Source organism: Saccostrea cucullata, unplaced genomic scaffold (genome assembly GCF_032062105.1).
Source record: "Saccostrea cucullata isolate Sc308-1 unplaced genomic scaffold, CSIRO_AGI_Scuc_v1 ctg169, whole genome shotgun sequence".
Classification (NCBI taxonomy): domain Eukaryota; kingdom Metazoa; phylum Mollusca; class Bivalvia; order Ostreida; family Ostreidae; genus Saccostrea; species Saccostrea cuccullata.
The window spans coordinates 327,882-344,969 of record NW_026933727.1 but is presented as its reverse complement, the minus strand read 5'-3'; the positions used below and the strand labels follow the sequence as shown (position 1 = coordinate 344,969).

Genomic DNA, 17,088 nt, shown 5'->3' with positions numbered 1-17,088 from the left:
CCTATTGCTATCCGTTTTCGTCCGTCGCCATGCGTCGTGTGTCGTGTGTTAACATTTTTAGTTTCTTCTCTGAAACCACTGAACCAATTTCAACCAAATTTGGTATACAGCATCTATGGGTGAAGGGGAACAAAAATTGTGAATTTTATTTCCCCGGGGGGGGGGGGGGGCTAAGGAGTGGGACCAAAACCAATAAAATTAATGAAATCTTTTAAAAATCTTCTTCTTTACTCCTTGACATTAAGCAGTCAACTTGTTGGCATGAATGTAATGAGCATAGAGTCCTCTACCAAAATTGTGAAATTCATGGCCCCAGGGTCAAGGGTTCAAGTGCTAGGGCTGCGCTATATAGATTATATAGTGAAAATGCATTATTTCTTTGAAAATCTTCTTCTCTGCTCCTGGGTATTTAATAAACTAAGTAAGTACATGGTTATGATGATCAAGAGTGCCTTTTGCAAAATTTTATGGCCCTAGGGTTAGGAGTTCTTGTGTTAGGGCGGGGCTCTATTGATAATATAGTAAAAATACATTAAATCTTTGAAAATTTTCTTCTCTGCTCCTGAGTATTAAGCAGATGAACTACCTATATAGTTATGACGAGCAATGGCTCTTCTTTCGGAATTGTGAATTTCAAGGCCCCAAAATCAGGGATACCATAGAGGAGGGGCTCTACTTATATACTGAAAATGAATTAATTGTTTGAAGTCTGCTCTTTGGTATCAATCAAACACTTTTGATAAGCAAGGGTGCCTTTTCAAAAATTGTGCAATGTGTGGACCTAGGGTCAGGGATGTGGTATGGGCACTACTGATTATTGCTGAATATTACTGATTAGTTGAAATGCATTTGTTTTGTTCCCCTACCCTGCCTATGGGTATTAAGTAACCAAACTAAGCAATTGCTAAGTGTATAGTTATGATCAATGGTGTCTCTTTCAAAATTGCATCTAGCTTAAAACATGAACCAAATTCAATCGCTAGGAAGTTGTTGTATGATGTTCATGTGACTTATAAGGCCCATGGGCCTCTTGTTAAAGATTGGATTAAATTTGGTGGTTTTGGCCCCATCCATCAGGCCCGAGGGGGAAAGAGATAATGAAATTTACATTGTTCCTCCTTCACCAATAGATGCCATATGCCAAATTTGGTTAAAATTGATACTTAGAGATGTTCCAGAAAAAAAGCTAAAATTGTTCCAAAGTTTAATACCAGAGCCACTGACCCATGCAGAGGTCAAGATATTTAACATTTTGGCATAGACACTCTTGCTTATTATAACGATGCACTTATTAGATTTTCCTTATTAACAATGTACAATGTACAGAAAAGAAGATTTTCAAAGAACTATATATTTCTACTGGTACTATATATTCAAAATTGATTCAACCGAACACCATAAGCTGACTAATGAATTTGAACAATGAATATGAATTTTAAGCATCCCGTTCACCCACGGATGTTTTGTACCATCTTTGTTAAAATTTTCTCAGTAAGTGATATTGTGAAAACTTATCAGAAAGGCGGACAACTAGTGATCAGATGGGCTCGTTTAACCTTTCAGCTGCATGCCCTAACAGAATTTGAGATAAACAAGAAACTTTGATAAGCCCGCAAAGAATACTGTTAACTTATTACATCAATAAACTTTTATTCCGAACACACAATAGCACGTTTTTAAAACCTAATACAAATAATGAAAACAAGACCTATTTCTATGCTTCCCTTGCCGCCCAGGAAAAACCATAGATAAAAACTATGGAAACCTGTGTCCGCAACAATTGCAAGGTAAACGTCATGAATGGCGGATCCTCATTCTTACAAACCTAATTTTATACAGTAAAACACCCTTTATATAAGTAAGTAAGTAAATTTTATTTAAAGTCGGCATTTTATACATTGCATAACAAGAAACATGGGCTCTGTAGAGCTCTTAAACCGACTATCACAGTCAAAATATCACAAGAAAACATTTACAACATAAACTAACATGCAAAAACACATGTACATATATATACACAAATATTTGGAAAATAAAACAATTTTTTAATATTAAACAATTTTAAGAATAAATCAATTTCTAAGAATTAATTACTAGAGAGAGAAAAAACTCGAAAAGCAAAAGGATTGCATTTAGAAGAACAAGAAAAAATAAAATAAAAATAAATAAACAAACATCATATGAAAGCAAATTAAATTACACACAGCATTTAATCCATAAAGTCAGATTAAAAAGCACTTCTTGTATTAATAATAATAAAAAAAAATTTTTGAAAGTTTAGAAAATAAAAATTCGCATAGATATTCCTCATCAATACACATTCTGCCTAGTGATTGGGTCAGTCCCTACCAACATAGGCAAGATATGCATTGTTATGGGGTTAAAGAAAAAGCAAGATTGGTCAAAGGCAAAAATTTATAGAAAACAGGATGCTGGAGAGAGATTACACCTTTGCCATCATATGCACCATGTCATATGATGTTACTCCAAAGGTTTTAGTCCCCAGCATCCTTATTATAGGAAATTTTAAGTAAATAACAAAGTTTAATATATAGATTTAAAAGAAATACCAGAAAACCGAATAAAATAAAATAATATGTGGTACCAAGGACAATACATTTTATAATTTGTTATGAATTTATTTTTTGTCCGAAAGCATTCTTTATATGCATTTTAAAAGAGCTTACGATGTTTGAATTTTTCAAAGTGTGTTCGAATCAAGGGTGTTTTACTGTCATTTTTAGAAAATTTTCTGACAAAAACATACATAACATATCAAAAGTTCACAATCCATATACATGTAATTAAAAGAATATATTACATTATATTTCCCATTGTTTACAAACATGAATTAGAGAACAATAAAACAACAGTTTCACACAACATGAAAGCATCGTCAGTAACAGGAAGTTTGGAATTAACAACACATTTATATACGTACAACCTCCTTCATATGTATAACAAATACGGAAAAAGAAAAACGATAAAAGATCAGGTTCCGTATGAGCAACTTTGGTACAGATAACCCATATATAACCATGTTCCTATTGGTAATACTTGCAGCTACACTAAAATAAGTTAAGTTTGTTAAGAAAGAGTTAAATGGTTTAAATGAGTGATAGATATATATATTTCAAACAATACTAACCTGAACCAACTATCCGAACCAACATCAGTGCAAGTTTAGGTAAGAGAAAGTTTGGCTAAGATGATTCATACACAAACATATTTCTAGAAATAACGAAGACTAAAAACTTAACCAACATCAGTGCAAGTTTAGGTAACGGCAAGTTTGGTTTAAATCATTCATATACAATTATGGACTGTTTAGAAGGGAAACATCACCAATTATCAGGTCTGAGTAGGGTTGTCACCCGAGGGCGCTTGCGCCCGAGGGTGACAACCCTACTCAGACCTGATAATTGGTGATGTCTCCCTTCTAAACAGTCCATAATAGTTTTATTATCCTGAAGAATATACAATTATCAATTAGATAGAGTAGAAAATACAGTGTAGTAATCAAAACTCTTGTTTTCTTCTACTCTGCTCCGATTCCATACTTTCAAAATGTCAACAGACAACTTTGACGTCATCGTTAGAATTTATTGTTTACCATATTTAGCCATTGTAATAAACAGGATTTCTCGCTTAAACCACTGTAGTTTTATTCAAAGGGCGACAACACAGTTGTAACCCTGCATGCTCGCTCACGCTATTTCATTGTCATCTGAAGGGAGATAACAGTTGTCACCCTGCGCGTGAGGGAGACATCACGAGTTGTCTCCCTGCACGTGACCTCCTCTAAACCAATCAGATTAGCTGTATAATTTTGAAGGATAATAATACATATTAATCATATTTCCAAAAATAACAAAAACTTACATAGCTAAACCAACATCAGTACAAGTTTAGGAAACGGCAAGTTTGATCAAGATGATTCATATATAAGCATATCCCCAACAATAACAAAGACCTATAGCTAAACCATCATCAGTGCAAGTTTAGGTAATGGCAAGTTTGATCAAGATGATTCATACATAAAAATACTCCTAACAATAACAAAGATCTATAGCTGAACCAATATCAGTGCAAGTTTAGGAAACGGCAACTTTGGTTTAAATGATTCATGCATAAGCATATTCCTAACACTAACAAAGACCTATAGCTAAACCAACATCAGTGCAAGTTTAGGTTATTGCAAGTTTGATAAGATAATTCATACATAAGCATATTCCTAACAATAATAAAGACAATTCTGAACCAACATCAATGCAAGTTTAGGTAACGGCAAGTTTGGATTATATGAGTACAAAAACATGTTTTTTAAACTGAAATAAAGACTATTAGCTAAACCTTGATCAGTTAAAGTTAATTAAGATGATTCATCTATAAACATATTCTTTCAAAAGAATGACTAAAATCTAAACCATCAATGTGCAAGTTTGGGTGAGAGCAAGTTTGGACTAGATGATCAAAATAATAATAAACACTAAAAGCTAGACCAACATCAGTGCAAGTTTAGGTAACGGCAAACGTTTGATCAAGATGATTCATACATAAGCATATTCCTAACAATAAAACAGACAATTCTGAACCAACATCAGTGCAAGTTTAGGTAACGGCAAGTTTGGATTATATGAGTACAAAAACATGTTTTTAACAGAAATAAAGACTATATGCTAAACCTTGATAAGATAAAGTTAATTAGAATGATTCATATATAAACATATTCTTTAAAAAGAATGACTAAAGCTATACCATCAACGTGCAAGTTTGGGTGAGAGCAAGTTTGGATATGAGCAAGTTTAGACTAGATGATCAAAACCATTACAACCACTAAAAGCTAGACCAACATCAGTGCAAGATTAGGTAACGGCAAGTTTGATCAAGATGATTCATACATAAGTATATCCCTAACAATAACGAAGACCTATAGCTAAACCAACATCAATGCAAGTTTAGGTAACGGCAAGTTTGGATTATAAGAGTACAAAAACATATTTTTAACAGAAATAAAGACAGACTATAAGATAAACCTTGATAAGTTAAAGTTAATTAAAATTCATATGTGAACATATTCTTTAAAAAAAATGACTAAAAGCTATACCATCAATGTGCAAGTTTGCGTGAGAGCAAGTTTGGATATGAGCAAGCTTGGACTAGATGATTAAAACAATAACAAACACTAAAAGCTAGACCAACATCAGTGCAAGTTTAGGTAAGTGCAAGTTTGGTTTAAATGATTCATACATAAGCATATCCCTAACAATAATAAAGACCTATAGCTAAACCATCATCAGTGCAAGTTTAGGTAATGGCAAGTTTGATCAAGATGATTCATACATAAGCATATTCCTAACAATAACAAAGACCTATAGCTAAACCAACATCAGTGCAAGTTTAGGTAATGGCAAGTTTGGTTTAAATGATTTATACGTAAGCATATTCCTAACAATTATAAAGACAATACTGAACCAACATCAGTGCAAGTTTGGGTGAGAGCAAGTTTGGATATGAGCAAGTTTGGACTAGATGATTAAAACAATAACAAACACTGAAAGCTAACCAACATCAGTGCAAGTTTTGGTAAGAGCAAGTTTGGTTTAGATGATTCATACATAAACATATTCCTAACGATTAGAAAGACTGAAGCTTATCCAACATAAGTGCAAGTTTGGTGATCGAGAGCAAGTTTGATTTAAATAATCCATACTTACACATATTCCTAACAATAACAAAGACTAAAAGCTTAACCAAGATCAGTGCAAAATTAGACTTATAGCTAAAGTAACGTCAGAGCAAGTTTGGGTTCAAGCAAGTTTGGATAAGAACAAGTTTGAATTAGATGATTTACATATAAATATACTCTTAACCATAATATCAATAACCAATCAATCTTAAACATATAAAAGACTAAAAGCTTAACAAGCGTAAGTGCAAGTTGATTAAGAAGATTCATATATCAATATATGCCTAACAAAAATATGACTTAGTGCTATACCAACATTAGTGCAAGATTCGGTGAGAGCAAGTTTGGATCAGAGCAGGTTTGGTTTAGATGATTCTTGCATAAACATACACCTACAAATAATGAAGATTAAAACCTTAACCATCGTCAATGCGAGATTGGGTAAGAGCATGTTTGGGTAAGTTCATTAGTACATAAACCTATCCCTTACAATAACAAATACTTGATACTAACAAGTTTGGTTTATATGATTTATATTTGACCATACACCTAACAATAAAACAAAGCTAAACATATGTGCAAGTTTGCTTAGAGCAAGTTTGGTTAGGATGATTCATTAATAAACATAACCCTAATACAGTACGTTAAGACATGGTAGAGGGCAAGGTTGTTTTCCATTTTACAAAATGAAATACTTAAAACAATAACAAATAATCAAATGAATACAAAAATATTACATACATATTTAGACGATTAATTAGATGAAAAATGTATAAAACTTGTTTAAAAAAATCACAAAAAGATAAATACTGTGAAATAACAGCAACACAGGTTTCAGTCAATCGCTACTCTTGAAGTTAATCCTCCAACATGGCGGTCTTTCGTTGAAAATGGGACTGAGATGTTCTGTATTTTCTGTCTGTTAACAAACAATGTAGAAAGATCATGTGAAAAATGTGACAAGAATTTCTGATGTGATAAAGTGACGTAAAAAACGAGAGACCCAAGGGCCTTAAGGTTCATTATGTAACTGCTTAATTTCAAGAGGCCCAATGGCATCAACGGTAACATGAGTATGTTACAATTATTTGGAGGATCCATAGAGTACAAAAGGCCCATGGGCCATATAGGTCATCTGAGCATCATGCAACAACTTTCAAATGATTGAATTTGGTTCATCTTCATGTTTTAAGCTAGATGCTATAGCATTCACAATTTTGAAAGAGGCACCATTGCTATTCTAAACACTTACATGTAACAATTGTTTTGTTTGTTTACTTTATACCCATAAGCAGGGTAGGGGAACAAAAAATGAATTTCAACTAATCAGTAATATTCAGCAATCATCAGAAGTGCCCCTACCACACCTGAAACCCTGACCCTAGGTTCACACATTGCTCAATTTTTGAAAAGGCACACTTGCTTATCAAAAATGTTTGATTAATACCAAGGAGTAGATTTCAAACAATTCATTTTCAGTATATAAGTAGAGCCCCCCCCCCTTTGGTACTTTGGTATCTCTGACCCAGGGGCCTTGATATTCACAATTCTGGAAGAAGAGCCCTTGCACATCATAAATATATAGGTAGTTCATCTGCTTCTTACCCAGGAGTAGAGAAAAGATTTTCATATATGTAATTTATTTTCACTTAATATAATCATTATAGAGCCACATCCTATAACCATAACCCCTGAACCTCGAGCCATAAAATTCACAATTTTGGTAGAGACACTCTTGCTCATCATAACTATTAACTTTGTTGGTTTATTTAATACCCAGAAGCAGAGAAGAAGATTTTCGAAGATTTAATGCATTTTCACTGTATAATCAATAGAGTCCCAGCCTAACACCAGAACCCCTGACCATGGGGCCATAAAATTCACAATTTTTTTAGAAGCATTCTTGCTTATCATGACTATGTACTTAGTTAGTTTATTTGATACCTAGGAGAAGAGAAAAAGATTTTCGAAGATTTAATGCATTTTCACTGTATAATCAATAGAGTCCCAGCCTAACACCAGAACCCCTGACCCTGGGGCCATAAAATTCACAATTTTGACAGAAGCATTTTGCTCATCATAACTATGTACTTAGTCAGTATATTTAATACCAAGTAGCAGAGAAGAAGATTTTCAAAGATTTAATGCATTTTCACTATATAATCAATAGAGCCCCAGCCTAACACCATAACCCCTGACCATGGGACCATAAAATTCACAATTTTGGTAGAAGCATTCTTGCTCATCATAACTATGTACTTAGTCAGTATATTTAATACCAAGTAGCAGAGAAGAAGATTTTCAAAGATTTAATGCATTTTCACTCTATTATCAATAGAGCCCCAGCCTAACACCATAACCCCTGACCATGGGGCCATAAAATTCACAATTTTGGAAGAGACACTCTTGCTCATCATAACTTTTAACTTAGTTGGTTTATTTAATACCCAGAAGCAGAGAAGAAGATTTTCAAACAAATGATGCATTTTCACTATGTAATCAATAGAGCCCCGCTCTAACACCAGAACACCTGACCCTGGGGCCATAAAATTCATAATTTTGGTAGAAGCATTCTTGCTCATCATAACTTTGTACTTCGTTAGTTTATTTATTACCTAGGAGAAGAGAAAAAGATTTTCGAAGATTTAATGCATTTTCACTGTATAATCAATAGAACCCCAGCCCAACACCATAACCCTGACCCTGGGGCCATAAAATTCACAATTTTGGTAGAAGCATTCTTGCTCATCATAACTGTGTACTTAGTTAGTTTATTTAACACCAACAAGCAGAGAAGAAGATTTTCAAAGAATCTATGCATTTCTACTATATAATCAATAGAGCCACGCCCTAACACCAGAACCCCTGACCCTGGGGCCATAAAATTCTTAATTTTTTTAGAGGCACTCTTGCTCATCATAACTATGTACTTAATTAGTTTATTTAGTACTTAGGAACAGAGAAGAAGATTTTCAAAGAAATAATGCATTTTCACTATATAATCATTAAAGAGCCCCGCCCTAACACCATAACCCCTGACCCTGAGGTCATAAAATTCATCATTTTGGTAGAGACACTCTTGCTCATCATAACAATGTACTTAGTTAGTTTATTTAATACCAAGAAGCAGAGAAGAAGATTTTCAAAGATTTAATGCTTGTCACTGCATAATCAATAGAGCCCCGCCCTAACACCAGAACTCCTGACCCTGGGGCTATAAAATTCACAATTTTGGCAGAAGCATTTTCGCTTATCATAACTATGTACTTAGTTAGTTTATTTAATACCTAGGAGAAGAGAATAAGATTGTCGAAGATTTAATGCATTTTCACTGTATAATCAATACAGCCCCAGCCTAACACCAGAACAACTAACCCTGGGGCCATAAAATTCACAATTTTGGTAGAAGCATTCTTGCTCATCATAACTATGTACTTAGTCAGTATATTTAATGCCAAGTAGCAGAGAAGAAGATTTTCAAAGATTTAATGCATTTTCACTATATAATGAATAGAGCCCCGCCTTAACACCATAACCCTTGACCCTGGGGCCATAAAATTCACAGTTTTGGTAGAAAAATTCTTGTTCATCATAACTATGTACTTAGTTAGTTTATTTAATACCCAGGAGCAGAGAAGAAGATTTTCAAAGAAATAATGCATTTTCACTATGTAATCAATATAGCCCCGCCCTAGCACTAGAACCCCTGACCCTGGGGCCATGAATTTCACAATTTTGGTAGAGGACTCAATGCTGATTACAATCATACCAACAGTTGAACTGCTTGATGTCCAAGAGTATAGAAGAAGATTTTTAAAAATTGCACTAATTTTCGTGGTTTTGGCACCATCCCCCAGGCCCCAGGGGGGCAGAGACCATGAAATTCATAATTTTTGTTCCCCTTTACTCACAGATGCTATATGCTAAAATTGGTTGAAATTGGTTCTGCGGTTTCAGAGAAGAAGCTAAAAATGTTTAAATGTTAACGCACGACGAACGACGCACGACGAACAACGACGGACGAAAACGGATAGCAATAGGTCACCTGAGTTTACTCAGGTGACCTAATAAAATAGGTGAAACTTTGTTGTACAAAAGAAATATAATACCGAGGAGCAATGAATGAAAAAGTGAGCAAGCTCACATACCCCACGCTCCCCAAAAACTCTAAGTGCCGAAAATCCCCCCAAAAAATAAAGGAATTGGAATTTCCTGATGCACATCTACATATTGTGTCCTAAATGTCTGCAAAGTTTGAATAATGCTGAAATTCCAAGAAACAATTAAGGAATCGGAATTTCCTGGTAATATGCACATCTACACTCTGTGTCCTAAATATTTGCAAAGTTTGACTGAATTCTGTGCAGCGGTTTATGAGTTGCGCTGACAAAAAAATAGGAGGACTGACAGACTGACTGACTGACTGACTGACTGACGGGTCAAAAATATTTTACCTCCCGCAACTTGCTCGTGGGGTATTATATAAATATTGCATGTAGTTGAGTGTAACATTGAAAATTTTCACCCCAAGAAAACCATTGTCAACCGAGGCGCAGCCGAGGTTGACAATGGTTTTCGAGGGGTGAAAATTTTCAATGTTACACTCAACTACATGCAATATTTATTATATTATACTGAATGTTTTATACAAATATATATTAGAGTGAACCGTGCGCGCATAAATTCCGCGCAGTCGCTAATTTTTTGGAATACCACCCGTCGTCAAGCAATGTTGACTGTTGCTACGCAGGAGGGCGTGGCTTCATTATTCAGCGGGTAGTAGTGTTTTTTATCAAATGTTTCTCGACGAATCAGATTCAAGTAATTTACATGAAAGTATAATATAATGACATAACTATCAAATCTAGTACATGTATGCCTATGGATGATAGCATTAATTTAGGTGTATATGGATAATTATGGATATCTGTACTATCGTTGCATACACCATTTACATTCTAGTTTGAAACAAAAACACTCGGAAACAATTGCAGGGATACATGTATGCCTTATCATCACTTTTATATTAAATTTAAACACATGAAAGTTAGCATAAAAATTTTATATTATCTAGAAAAGAATTCATACTTAGAACTGTCCAGAAGGATCAAATATCCCCCGCTGGGTTTTTTCAGAGAAGGTGCCAAATCACGAACATTTTATGAAACTAAGGTGTTTATAATTTGCTGTAACATTTTGAGTAAGAATATAATTGCTCATTATACTTTAAATGAATAAAACTAAGGTGCAGTCTAATTAAAAAAAAACTAAGGTGCAGTCTAATAAAAAAAAAAAGACTAAATACACGGACCACAAATTCTGAAAATTTTCTTTCAGTGACCTTGAACTTGCATAACTGATCTTGGGTTACGCAATCTTTGTGTGAAATGGGAACTCATCACATTTATTCTTAACAAAAATATGGACCAGACAGGAATTATGTAGGCCTTTCAACTAATTTTTCAAGTTGCACATATAGTAAAACACATTTCACTGATAGATTTATAGGTACATGATATTATCAAAAAGACAATAACTTATGCATATATTTGATTAAATAATTAAAAAGTTTAATTATTTATAATTGAATTGTACGATGTTGTGTTTTAACTCAGGTGTGAAAAATGACCAATTAATTGCCGATTTATGAGTTATCGTTTATAGGAATGACATATAGGTTACTTCAGTATAGGTATTGTTATGTACACAGAAGGGTTCCTTACACTGTTTTGTACACAGAAGTGTTGACCAAAAGAAGCAGAATGCCTTCACTCTACCTGAAATAACAGGGTCAAATGAATAAGGAACAGACTATATTCAATATTTTTTACTCTTTTTGACGATTGTTATGAGGTAGAAAATATAATGACATGTTTTTTTTGTGCGCACTTTTGCGCTTCCTATATAAATATACATATTTTTACAAGTAAATGTAACAATGATTTATCTTATTTGTGTTACCTAGCATGAATAAGAACGACCGAGCATAAACATTTAATCAGGTTAGAACTAAGAAGGAGGGTATATTTCACATTTTATTTTAATTAAAAAAATTTCTTATATCTAATTCAACGGTGTTCGCAACTATATTTTAAATAAGATTAACATTAGTGCTAAATTTTAAAACCATTTGATTCAACTGACAGCAAAGAAACACTTGGGAAATGTTAAAAAGTGACCTTCGTATAAACAGTTAGATAAATCGAACCTGCTATAAACAAGTTTCAGCAACGAGTTATCGTTCATAACAGCGAACCCTAGCGGCAGTTGAAAGGCCTTAATTTTGAAATTGATCTTGGGTCAAAGTTCCTTACATGTAGGTCATAAGCAATCTTGCAATCTAAAACAGGAACCCACCAAGATTTCTATCGGAAAGATATGGAGCAGACAAAAATTATTAATTTTTTCTTTCAGTGACCTTGAACTTGCACAAATGACCTTGGGTCAAAGTCATGACACACCTTCAGGTCATAAGCAATCTTTTTGTGAAATCGTAGTTTCAAGTTTTCCATTGGAAAAATATGGAGCAGACACGAATTATTTTTTTTCCTTTATTGACCTTGAACTTGCCCAAATGACCTTGTGTAAAGGTCATGCACACCTTCAGGTCATAAGCAATCTTTGTGTGAAATGGAAACTTACCAGGTTTATCCAATTCATACAGTGATTGTATTATGTTTAACAATTATATTAAATATATATAGCGTAAATCTTGGACTGATCTGAAGGATTGTGTTAAGTTCATTGATATCCATCTACTCAATAGAAATGTTTTCTACCGTCAGCATATCTTTTCCGATGAAACGTATCCATAAATTGAGAAACTTGACATAAAACGTGCCTCAACCCCCTTTCCTCTGCTTCGAAAGTTTATACCCTTGCACTTGGTTTTTTTAGTTTGCTTACTAGTTGTCGGCATTTATGTCACTACATAATCAATTGAAGCCCGCCCTAGCACCTGGCCCCATATAATAAACTGACAAAAGACTTAAGTCCGAATTAAACTTTATAATATCTTAAATTTTATTTAATATATTTGCTTGCTCTACTTACAATGTGTAATATTGCAAACTTTTAAATTCAAACAAACGATTGTTTTATTCGATGACATCTGGTCAATGTTCGCAGTATATGGTCTTGGAGCCCAAAACCTTGATCAAGGGCAATGATTTTTATAATTTTTCTAGAGACACGCCTGTTTATTATTATCGTGCACTAAATGCCAAATAGCAAAGGGGATTACTAAAAAATGAACCATTTTCTTCAGATTTGGATGGTATAACATTAACCTACCAGCAGTGCCGCTGACACAAGGACCATGCACTAGTATTTCTAAATTTAGATAGAAACGATGCACCGTTGCTCATTTGAACCATGCACTTAAAACAGCAGATTTTTTAAGCACCACTACTGTCCTATTCTTCTCATAATTTAAATATACACAGGCCTGTTTATTATAATCAAACACTTTGTCTGCTAAAGCTGGCAATGTTTTTCTTTCCATTTTGACATTTTGGAATGGCGAAAGGGAAAAACTTTTGATAAAGTGTGATTACCTTGGTGAATCTGGTTTTCTTACAAAGTGTAATGAATGGGGCTAATGTCTTACCATTAGTAGCATAATTAACTGTGGTTTGTCCGTGCTTCGTTACCTCTGTTGTCAGTAAATGCATGCTTCTTTTGGAAAGGAAAACTGTCTGAACCTGCTTTTATCAAGACAAGAGAACTAAGATCAGAAGATCTCAATCTACAATTAGGAGTCGAAAATATATAATCGGGTAATGTTGCAGAAGAGAGTTTATATCTCACCCTTTCTCTCATTGTTGGTTCCTGGACTCTGGACCCTCTTATTGATCATTCTTCCCATTTTAGGTTTCCATTATTAAAGTTCTGTTACACAGAGAAATTTAAAAGACAATATATAAGTTGAATAAAGCAATAAAAGAAAGCAAATCCAAAACGCAGCAGTGTTAAGGACATTGGCAAGGTTTCTGGCTTTAGTATAGAAATTTTCAAGAACTTTTGAACATGTTTAATGGTACCAAACATGTTTAGTTCTGGTTAATTTAATCCACCAAGGCAGCCTTCTTTTTCCGATTTTGTCGAATCAATGCTTTCACAATACTCAATGCATTTCCTATGTAAAATGTTGATGTGGACCTACATAATTTTTAACCATATGATTTCTCTAAAAACCCATTTATTTAATAGACGTAGATAAATAAAGATCCAAAGAATTGAGATCACTCTCAATAACTGTTTTTATAAATGATAAAATCTATGCATTATACTTTTTTTCTCCGGAAACCCTGCCTTGCCAATGACCTTAATGCATACTTTGACGCAGGAGCAAGCTCTACATAAGGACAATTTCTAAAACGAGGTATATTATTGACAAACAAGTTGATGAAACACGAATATCAGCAGTCTCCTTTAAAGTCATCCTTTATTAGTTCAATGGTCGATATAATGACATTATCAGCAAATAAAATTTATCATTGAGTCAAATTATGACTGACGTTTTTCATACTAATTGTTAGTCTATTATTTATACACTGAATTGTTGACGGATTTTTCCGTTATTTCCCGATAATGACAAGGAGTACACGGCGGGTGTGACCGGTCGCCAGGGGATGCTCACTTCTTCCTGGCACCTGATGGAGGTCCGTGTTTGCTCTGCTCCTATTTTTGTATTGTTTTATGGACTTTGATATTGAATACTGTGCGTTATCTCCAAATACTTCATTGCAGAATTCAAAGGAATATAGATGTGCAAAATGTTGGTACTTTTTTAAAAATTTATTTATTGTGATGCCTGTATAATATCACATTTAATTAATTGAAAACTTTATGTGTCAGTATGATACAATTAAATGCCTCTGCAGACATACTTAAATATAAAGTCCAAGTGTGTGAAAAGGAAAATGGGTGAACAAATATAATAAACGTTGCTATTTCTTATCTTTAGAATAAAATGTCTTTATGACATTCTACGGTATATTTAAGCTGCATGGAACGATAATTATTTACCAGCAAATGAATAAAAAAACATCCAAAAACAGTGAATAATTTGAAAGAAGTTACAAGGCGTACAAGGCGAGAATATTCCCCCATTGCAATTCTTTGCTGTATAATCATTAAATTTTTGCAAGAATCTTAATGTTTTATTTAAGAAAAACGTTTCATTTCATTTTTTCATGCGTAAATTCAATTAATTGAATTTAGAAACTTCTATGGACAATTGTCCAATATTCATTTAACCAAAATTACTTTTCAGATGTTTATGCTATTTAAAAAAATCAAGAGTATTTATGCCCCTGAGCAGCTTTGCAAGGGATTGTAACTAATAATTTTTCCAAAAATTGAAAAGAACTATATGCTATATTCATATATTTGCACAAAAGTCAAATTTTGGATTTCTGAAATTTGCTAATAATTTTATCCAAAAAATATTATAGTGTCAAAATTTTCATAATTTTTGTTTTTATGACGTCACAAACTAGTTCGATTTTATATCCTTTTTCAGAAAGAAGACAAAATGGGCAAAATTTCAACAATTTTAGCTTTAAGATTTATAGAGCGCAAGTTTGTTCAGGAACAATATTGACATATTTCATTGATATTATCATTCTACACATTATATCAAAATATTGATCCTGAACACAAATGCGCTCGGTGACTTTTACTCAAAATATCGACGAAATATGTACATTTTTCTGTAAAATTCATTAAAAAAATGAAATTTACGTCATGTTTGTGACCATTACGTACATATGGCGTTTACTTATGAAAATATTCAGTGCTTTGAAGTCAGCATATACTCCCCTGTTTAAGAACTTAATTAAATATTTCTCCATCAAAGTTTGATTTGGGGCAAATATTGGTTATTACCGAATAAAGTTCTTTTCCAATTCAGAGTGCTCATGAGACATTGAATCAGGTCAACAATACAAATACCTGTATCAAATAACCCAAACTGTATGTCCAACAGTCTCATTTCCATTTCTTTCTCTGCCTGTCAACATTGAACAAATGAAGGTTCAGATAGAAATTTTGTCGTCATCAAAGCAGTATGTGAATTCATTTTTTTCAATTTAACAAAAAATTTTCCCTTACCACTTGATACTTTTGGCTTAGTGGATCTTCAATATGGTCCCTTCCCTTCTTCATTTTATTGCACCCCCTTGTGCCCATTGCTTGTGCTATATCAAGGATAGAAACAGACTTAAAATTAGTACAGGAGAAAGAGGTCGAATTACTCATAGTAATCCAATTGAAAGTTTGGAAAAGGAATCGAATTAAGTAATCAAGGCTTATACACCTGTTTTTTCTTTTCCTTAGTGAAGCTGAAGTTTTTCAATTCTCTTCCTTCGTTTTATGAAAGCACTGTTCTCCATTTGGTAATGATGTCCAATAAACTCTTTTTCCTGTAAACATTTGAGAAATGCATTTGTACAATAGATATTTGGCTTCATTGAAACAAATAAGCCAAAGGAAAATTACAGAATAATAATCAATTCATACAAAAAAATTCTTACCAAGTGCAATTTGGAGAATGATGTACACTTCGCATAGTGGATTATCGGAAAGGACCTTTCTTCGTCTGGAGGCACCCCCTGCCCCTGTTAAGGACAAAAACTGACACCAAATTAGTACAGAGTTTAAAAATGAGGTATTATTTTTTACAATAGACGAATACGAAAATGCTACAAATGTTAGAAAGAGTAGTGAGGGGACAGAAGACAAAACAGACAAAAGAAACATATTAGCTTACCTCGTGTCTGGATTTCAAGACAAATCCCAACCTTTTTCTTGACTCCTTGACTGATTGGCGTCTTTCATTGGAAAGCTACTCAACATCCTATAAATCAAATACCAATTATTCAAATTGGACACAGTTAGTCTATGTGGAAACAATTTAGAAAATTAAGGTATTGCAAAAGGGAGAGAGAAAAAGAGAGAGAGAGAGAGAGAGAGCGAGAGAGAGAGCAAATTAATCATATTTTCTATTCAAGTTCAATGTGGGACACAGTGAAAGTCATATAACAGCTGGTAAGTAAAAATTGAAAGAAAAAGAGAGTAAACCATACCTATTGTTCTGAAGTTGGCAGTAGTTGATCGGGGACAATGCTATTTACTGCAGGTTAAAGTCAGCAAAAATCGCCTTCTTCTAAGACAGTAACACAGTTTAGATTAATGACTATTTCCAACTGACATTGCATAACAAATTGATTCAGGTCAACAATGCATATACAACTGCATCTAATTACCAATACTGTAGCTTAAGTTGATCCTTTTTCTCCAGTTTCTTCTTGTGGAGAGTCTACATTCCAATTTGAAATGGTGTCCAATCCATTCTTCTGCTGCAAACAGTCAATAAATCAAGGTTTAAATAAGGA

The 17,088-nt window shown here is 33.6% G+C and overlaps 1 long non-coding RNA gene across 1 annotated transcript; it reads right to left on the bottom strand.

Annotated features, from left to right (window-relative positions):
* Nucleotides 1-6,197: 6,197 nt before the first annotated feature.
* On the bottom strand, nt 6,198-15,670 carry LOC134239186 (uncharacterized). Its single transcript, XR_009986165.1, has 4 exons — nt 15,647-15,670; nt 13,499-13,579; nt 13,299-13,392; nt 6,198-6,608 (listed from the first exon to the last, which is right to left on the bottom strand). It is a non-coding gene; the product is annotated as an uncharacterized LOC134239186 (long non-coding RNA).
* Between the last annotated feature and the right edge of the window lie 1,418 nt (nt 15,671-17,088).